This window comes from Rattus norvegicus, chromosome 9 (genome assembly GCF_021556685.1).
Source record: "Rattus norvegicus strain SHRSP/BbbUtx chromosome 9, alternate assembly SHRSP_T2T, whole genome shotgun sequence".
NCBI lineage: Eukaryota > Metazoa > Chordata > Mammalia > Rodentia > Muridae > Rattus > Rattus norvegicus.
In genome coordinates this window covers 12,843,800-12,852,037 of record NC_141542.1, presented here as the reverse complement: position 1 = coordinate 12,852,037, position 8,238 = coordinate 12,843,800, and the positions used below count along the sequence as shown (strand labels likewise).

The 8,238-nt window shown below is 40.4% G+C and overlaps 1 pseudogene; it reads right to left on the bottom strand.

Moving 5' to 3' along the window:
• Positions 1–5,860: 5,860 nt before the first annotated feature.
• On the bottom strand, positions 5,861–6,694 carry LOC148003320 (brain acid soluble protein 1-like; annotated as a pseudogene).
• Between the last annotated feature and the right edge of the window lie 1,544 nt (positions 6,695–8,238).

Below are 8,238 nucleotides of genomic sequence, written 5' to 3'. Positions count from 1 at the left end.
CTTTTTAGAGTTACATCGAGGTATTTTATGGTATTTATGACTGTTGTAAAGTGTGCCATTTCCCTAATTTCTTTCTCAGCCTGATTATACTTTGAGTAGAGGAAGATTTTTCATTGAGTTAATTTTATATCCAGCCACTTTGCTGAAGTTGTTTATCAGGCTTAGTAGTTCTCTGGTGGAACTTTTGAGGTCACTTAAGTATACTGTCATATCATCTGAAAATGGTGATATTTTGACTTCTTCCTTTGAAATTTGTATCCCTTTGACTTCATTGTGTTGTCTGATTGCTCTGAATAGAACTTCAAGTACTATATTGAATAAGTAGCAAGAGAGTGGGCGGCCCTGCCTAGTCCCTGAGTTTAATGGGATTGCTTCAAGTTTTTCTCCATTTAATTTAATGTTGGCTACTGGTTTGCTGTATGTTGCTTTTACTATGTTTAGGTATGGATCTTGATTTCCTGATCTTTCCAAGACTTCTCATGAAGAGGTGTTGAATTTTGTCAAGTGATTTCTCACTAACTAATGGAATGATCATGTGTTTTCTTTTTCTTTGAGTTTGTTTACATAGTGGATTATGTTGATGGATTTCGGTATATTGAACCATTCCAGTATCTCTGGGATGAAGCCTACTTGATCATGATGGATGATCTTTTTGATGTGTTCTTGGATTTTGTTTGCGAGAATTTTATTATTATTGCATTGATCTTCATAAGGAAATTGGTCTGAAGTTCTTTTTATACCTGAAGGGTTTAGGTATAAGCATAATTGTGGCTTCATAGAAAGAATTGGGTAGTATTCCTTTAGTTTGTATTTTGTGAAATAGTTTGACAGTATTTTCTTGTATGAAAGTCTGATAGAATTCTGCACTAAACCCATCTGGTCCTGGGCTCTTTTTATTTGAGGGACTTTTAATAACTGCTTCTATTTCTTGGGAGTTATGGGCCAGTTTCGATGGTTTATCTGATCCTGATTTCCTTTGGTACCTGGTATCTGTCTACAAAATTTTCCATTTCATCAAGATTTTCCAGTTTTGTTGAATATAGGCTTTTGTAATAGGATGTGATGATTTTTCTAATTTCCTCAGAATTCCTTGTTAATTCCTTTTCATTTCTGATTTTGTCAATTTGGATATGCTCTCTGTGCCTCTGGTTAGTCTGGCTAAAGGTTTCTCTATCTTGTAATTTTCTCAAAGAACCATCTTCTGGTTTTGTTGATGCATTTTATACTCCTTTTTTGTTCCTACTTGGTTGATTTCAGCCCTGAGTCTGATTATTTCCTGCCTTCTACTCCTCCTGGGTGTATTTGCTTCTTTTTGTTCTAGAGCTTTTAGGCATGCTGCCAAGCTGCTAATGTATGTTATGTCCTGTTTCTTTTTGGAGTCACTCAGAACTATGAGTTTTCCTCTTAGCACTGCTTTCATTGTGTCCCATAAGTTTGGGTATGTTGTTTCTTTATTTTCATTAAATTCTAAAAAGTCTTTAATTTCTTTCTTTATTTCTTCCTTGACCAAGTTATCACAGTATAAAGCATTGTTCAACTTCCATGTATATGTGGGCTCTCTGTCACTTTTGTTTTATTGAAGACCAGCCTTACCACGTGGTCATCTGATAGGATACGTCAGATTATTTCAATCCTCTTGTATCTGTTGAGGCCTGCTTTGTGACTGATTATATGATCAATTTTGTAGAATGTACCATGAGGTGTTGAGAAAGGGGTATATCCATTTGTTTTACGATGAAATGTTCAAAAATATCTGTCAAATCCATTTGGTTCATAACTTCTGTTAGTTTCTCTATGTCTCTGTTTAGTTTCTGTTTCCATGATCTATCCATTGATGAGAATGGGGTGTTGAAATCTCCTACTATTATTTTGTGAGATACAATATGTGATTTGAGCTTTAATAAGGTTTCTTTTATGAATGTAGATGCCCTTGCATTTGGAGCATAGATATTTAGGATTGAGAGTTCATCTTGGTGGATTATTCCTTTGATGAATATGAAATATCCTTCCTTATCTTTTTTGATGACATTTGGTTGAAAGTCAATTTTATTTCATATTAGAATGGCAACTCTAGCTTGTTTCTTCCAGCCATTTGCTTGGAAATTTGTTTTCCAGCCATTTACCCTGAGGTAGTGTCTGTCTTTGTCTCTGAGGTGTGTTTCCTGCATGCAGCAAAGTGCTGGGTCCTCTTTACATATCCAGTCTGTTAGTCTATGTCTTTTTTCGGGGGGAATTGAGTCCATTGATGTTGAGATATATTAAGGACTAGGGATTGTTGCTTCCTGTTCTTTTCATATTTAAAACTGGAATTCTGTTTGTGTGTCTCTCTTCTTTTGGTTTTATTGCAAGGAGATTACTTTTTTGCTTTTTTCTGTGGAGTAGTTTCCCTCCTTGTATTTGAGTTTTCCATCTATTCTCCTTTGTAGGGCTGGATTTGTAGAAAGATATTGTGTAAATTTGGTTTTCTCATTGAATATCTTGGTTTCTCTATTTATGTTAGTTGAGAGTTTTGCTGGATATAGTAGCCTGGGCTGGCATTTCTGTTCTCTTAGGGTCTGTATGACATCTGCCCAGGACCTTCTGGCATTCATAGAATCTGGTGAGAAGTCTGCTGTATTTCTGATAGGTTCACCTTTTTATGTTACTCGGCCTTTTTCCCATACTGCTTTTAATACATTTTCATTGTTTTGTTCATTTGGTATTTTGACTATTATGTGACAAGAGTTAATTCCTTTTTGGTCCAATCCATTTGGAGTTCTATAGGCTTCTTGGATGTTTATGGTCATCTCTTTCTTTAGGTTAGGGAAGATTTCCTCTATAATTTTGTTGAAGAAATTTAGTGACCCTTTAAGTTAGGAATCTTTGCTCTCTTCTATACCTATTATCCTTTGGTTTGATCTTCTCATTGTGCCCCAGATTTCCTAGATGTTTTAGAGGAGCTTTTTGCATTTTACATTATCTTTGATGGTTATGTTGCTGTTTTCTATAGTATCTTCTGCCCCTGAGATTCTCTCTTCTAGCTCTTGTATTATGTTAGTGATGCTTGCATCTGTGACTCCTCATCTCTTTCCTAGACTTTCTATCTCCAGGGTTGTCTCCCTTTGTGCTTTCTTTTTTGTTTCTATTTCCATTTTTGAAACCTGGATGGTTATGTTCAATTCCTTCACCTGTTTGGTTGTGTTTTCCTATAATTCTTTAAGGGATTTTCTGTTTCCTCTTTAAGGGCTTCTATTTGTTCAACCGTGTTGGCCCGTATTTCTTTAAGGAAGTTATGTCCTTCTCAAAGTCCTCTATCATCATCCTGAGATGTGATTTTGAATCTAAATCTTGTTTTGGTGGGAGAACTGGTTTCTGATGATGCCAACTAGTCTTGGTTTCTGTTGCTTAGGTTCCTGTGCTTGTCTCTTGCCATCAGGTTTTCTCTGGTGTTAGCTTGTCTTTCTGTCTCTGACAGTGACTTGACCTTCCTTTTAGCCTGTGTGTCAGTACTCCTGTAGACCTGTTTTCTTTCAGCCAGATCTGGGAACAGAGAGCTACTCCTGACTTTGTGTGTCCTAAGGCTACCAGGTGGGTCGCTTGGAGCAGAAGAGTAGGTCTTCTGTCTGTTCTCAAATGTGTAGGTGCTCCTGCTGACTGGCTTTTGGCTCTCAGGGCAGGCAGAAACCAGAAGGGTTCTGCCTCTGACTACTCCTAGGTCCCTGTGTCCAGAGGGCACAGAGGGCATTAGGCAGGTCCTTATGGGATTGGGAATGTGGGCAGAAGTAGTTGTGTCCTCTGAGCTCTCAGGATTATCTGCACTTCTGAGAGTCCAGCTCTCTGCTCCATGGGATCTGGGTGCAGGGAGCTGTGGTACCTGTTCAGTTCACTTCTGGGTGCAGGCAGAAACCAGAAGGTTCCTGCCATTGACTGCTCCTATATTCCAGTATCCAGAGGGCACTAGGCAGGGTCCTCTTGGGCCAGGAATGTGAGCAGAAGTGGCGGTCTCCCCTGAGTTCTCAGGATTGTCTGTACTTCTGAAAGTGCAGCTCTCTTCCCAACAGGATTTGGGTGCAAGACTTGTCTTTAACTTTTTATTAGTAATTTCCCCACTATTTTCTCAGAATTACTTTGGTTTCTGATGTTATTTTTATTTCCGTATGATTTTGTAGAATTTTTCTATTTCTTTGACTAATTTTGGGGGGTATTTATTTTAACATTGCACTGAGCTTTAAATCACTTTTGGTAGGATGACAGTCTCACTATATTAATTCTACCAGTGCATAAATATTTTAAACCTTTTCACTTTCTAGCTTCTTTCTTATTTCTTTCATTAGGTATTTGAAGTTTATATTGTAGATGCTATTGTAAATGTGAATATATTCGTGATCTCTTGGTGTATTTGTTGGTGTTGTATAGAAAGGCTCCTGATTTTGTAAGTTGACGTGGTGTCCTGCCATTTTGCTGAAATTGTCTAGACGTTTTCTAGTAGCATTTTGGGATCACTTAAATGTAATATCACATCATCTGCAAATTGAGATAATTTAACTTCTTTTTCTATTTGTACCGCTTTCTTTAATTTCCTTCTCTTGCCACATTATTCTGCCTAGAGAGAAGCATATCTTTAATTTTCATGAATCTGAATCCTTCCATTAAACATGTTTTGTCTTTTTGCCAAGGATCTTCAATTTATACTTGTGAAGTTTTGGTCTCACTTCTCCTTTGAGGTATGTCCATATGCAACCTGTTCCCTTCTGTTTGTGTCTTAGCTAAGGTTTTACTTCTGTAAACAGACATCATAACCAAAACAACTCTTATAGGGACAACATTTAATTGTGGCTGGTTTACAGATTCAGAGTTTCAGTCCCTTATCATCAAGACAGGAGCATGCCAGCATCTAGGCAGTCTTGACACTGGAGGATCTGAGAGTTCTACAGCCTTCTGAAAGCTTCTAGAAGACTGAATTCCAGGCAGGTAAGAGAACAGTCTCTCAAAACCCACCCCCATAGTGACAAACTTCCTCCAAGCCACACTGCCTAATAGTGCCATTCCTCGGGCCAAGCATATTCAAACCACCAGTTTGTATGTTTCACTTCACTTTTTTTTTTTACTTTTTAATTGCTTAGCTTTATTACTTTCATGCCATTTATACTCTTACATATAATTTCAATGCATCCATTGTACATTTATTTATTTATTTATTTATTTATTTATTTATTATTTATTTTCCATTTTCCAATGGCTGGTGTGTTGGGGTCTGAGACACAGATGGAAGAAAACTGGAGCTGCAATGAATGCAGACTTTTTATTTTTCATTTCCACTGACCAATAAACAGAAGTACAGGTGCACCCAACCCCGGACATGCATTAACTTGTCATGAGAAATCTAGGTAGGCTAAGTAAGGTGAGAGAATGTTTGTCACTCCCAAAACTATCCGGAGAGGAAGAGTGGAGGGCTGGCATTGAGATACAGTGTGGACAAGCTAAGTGGTCTCCGTCTGAAAGTTGGCATTCATCCACAAACGTTAAAAAAAAAAAATAAGAAAAGGCTGTAGATTAAAAAAGAAACAGAAAATACTGCTTTCATAAAGATCTGATTGCCTTGGCACTGGCCCTGTGGGCAAAATCAAACACCCTCCTCCCCAGCTGTATCACAGGAGGGATGCTGGGGTTTTTAAAGGATGGAGCCTAGGGGATAGCGGTTCAGGTACAGATGATGAACTTTCAGACAATGGTCTGTAAAATCCAGGACTGACTGGTCAAAGTGACTGAAGGTATATTAGATATTTCCCTACAAAAATACTATTTGGATGCTCCCCGCTCCCTCCCTCCCCGGATGGGACACATCCTCCTATTTTTTTTCTTTTCTTTTCTTTTCTTTTTTTTATTTTTTAATCCCTTGGGCAATACATAGCCTCACTTCCAATTTGAAACAAGTTAGTATAGGATACAGAGACAGAGAGAGCTTGAGACCGGTCCTTTGCCAGTGACCTCTGACGGCCACGCTTTGTTCGGAGCTGGAGACCGGTGCCTGGGGGGCCTTGGCCGCGGAACTGGGCGCCTCAGAGGCCGCGAGCGTCTCTGTGGACCAGGGCGCGGGCTCCGCACTGCTAGGTTTAGAATCTGAAGCCGCCTGGGCCGCGTCGCTTTTCGCCTCGCGGCCAGCGGCCGGAGCCTCAGTCTTTTTGGCCTCGCCCCCCTCCTGGGGCACGAGATCCGGCGCGCGGGTGCCCTCGGCGCTCGGCGCTCGCCTCGCTGGCCTTGGGGGTCTCGCCGCCCATCGCGGGCCCGGGCCAGGCCGCCTCCTGCTCAGGCACTGGCCGGGGCTCGGGCTGCTCCTCCGTGGCGCCCTCGCTCTTCTCGGGCTGGGCCTTGGGCTCCTCCTCGTTACCGGCCGCCTGTTGGTCGGCCTCCTTTTCCTCAGCCCATGCCTCCCCATCTGGAGTGTCCTTGGGCTTCTCTGCGCTCTCCTTGACCTCAGTGGTGTGGGCGGCCATCTGGGGTTCTCTCTCCTTTGGGGTCCCCTCCTCCTCGGTGCCCGCGCCTTTAGCCTTCTTGTCTTTGTCCTTGGCCTTCTCCTCATTCACATTGTAACCCTTCTTGCTCAGCTTGCCTCCCATCATGGAGTTCCTCTCCTCAGAGGAGCCGATGAGAAGAGTTCACTTCACTTTTTTAAAGTATGTGCTTGAAAGTCACTCAGTCTATTTCATAGCAAGTGTTTATGATTTCTCAAGACTGTGACTGCTAGAGAAATAACTCAGTTGTTAAGAGCATGTGTTCCTCTTGCAAAGGACACAAGTTCATTCAATTCCTGCACCTACATGATAAATCACAACTATAAATCCAATTCCAGGAGGTGTACAAACAAACATACAGGCAGGCACTCACACATTTCAAACAAAAGATGAACAGAAAAGAATGCATATGTATATGGACTTTAATTAGTTCTGGGCCCTTAGTACCTCTACCTGCGAAGAATGAATCAAAGTTTCAGACCTTTTTTCTTCCAGTGGTAGGTACTGAATAATCCTCAAATGATATCTCAAGCAGAAATATGGTACCATCACTTTAGAATATTATGTGGATAATGTATCGTTTTAAGGAATTCTACTTTTAAAAGGTAGTATTTGCTCTATCTCTTTCTCTCTTTGAGTCTTTGAGTGTGTGTGTGTGTGTGTGTGTATGTGTGTGTGTGTGTGTATGGTGTGTGTGCATGTGTGTGTGTGTGTTATAAAGTGATGTGGATGTGTACAATACACATGTGTGCTATGTTGACTGTCTTGCAAAGGTTATTAAGATTGTATTTAACCATGCCCTTTTGAGTTTTGCATTTGTGTAGTTTTAACATATGTCATATAGGTCCATGGAGGTGAGTGATTAATTATTAGAGTTCTTTAATAATAAATACCACTGATGGGAATACTGAGGGACACTTTTTGGTTCTATGTTAGTGAGGCACATCCGTATTTCATCGAGTAGAAAGGAAGCTGAATGTGCACACTGTAAGTAGCCCAGCAGGTTACACTGCTAACTGTTCTAAGTTAACCTTTAACCTAGGTGTAACACAGATGGAGACTCAAGAGCAATGCAACAGCCTTGTGTATGTGTGAATCATTCACTACACAGAGAGAAGAATGCTGGATGTCTGACTAAAATGCAGTTTAAAGATTCAGTGTGTGTGTGTGTGTGTGTGTGTGTGTGTGTGTGTGTGTGTGTGTGTTCATTTGTTTCTATGGTAGCAAGCACAACATGGATCACCTTATTCCAGTACAACAGAAACTAGTACGGGTACAGAATTGCTCACAGAACTGAGAGAAAAATAACAAGGACAGAGAACAAGGCAAATGTGGGGACCCATAAAAAAAAGTTCCCAAGTGGTCATCGCCAAAGTATCTCTCATAAGTTGAGTGGGTTGCAATTTAGTTTGCTCATAATTCAAATCTGTGAGCAAAGCATATGTTCTACCTAGATGTGGCCATGTGTATACATTTTGGTCAGGGAACAGTGGGGCTCCTGATTGGTACCAAAATCAAATAGGGTGGCATTGTTAAGAATTTGCAAATTTTGTGTTTTAGGGGGAAAACACCCAGACATATTGTAAGAATGAGCTTTCATCTTAAAATTAGGTGTAGGGATACTGGGATACTTCAGACTTCTGTGGCTGCTGACCATGATTTGGCTCATACTCTAGCTTAAGTATGGTTCACCAACTTCAGATGGTTTATGTGATTGTATGACATTTGAATTTCCAGGAACTTTTCA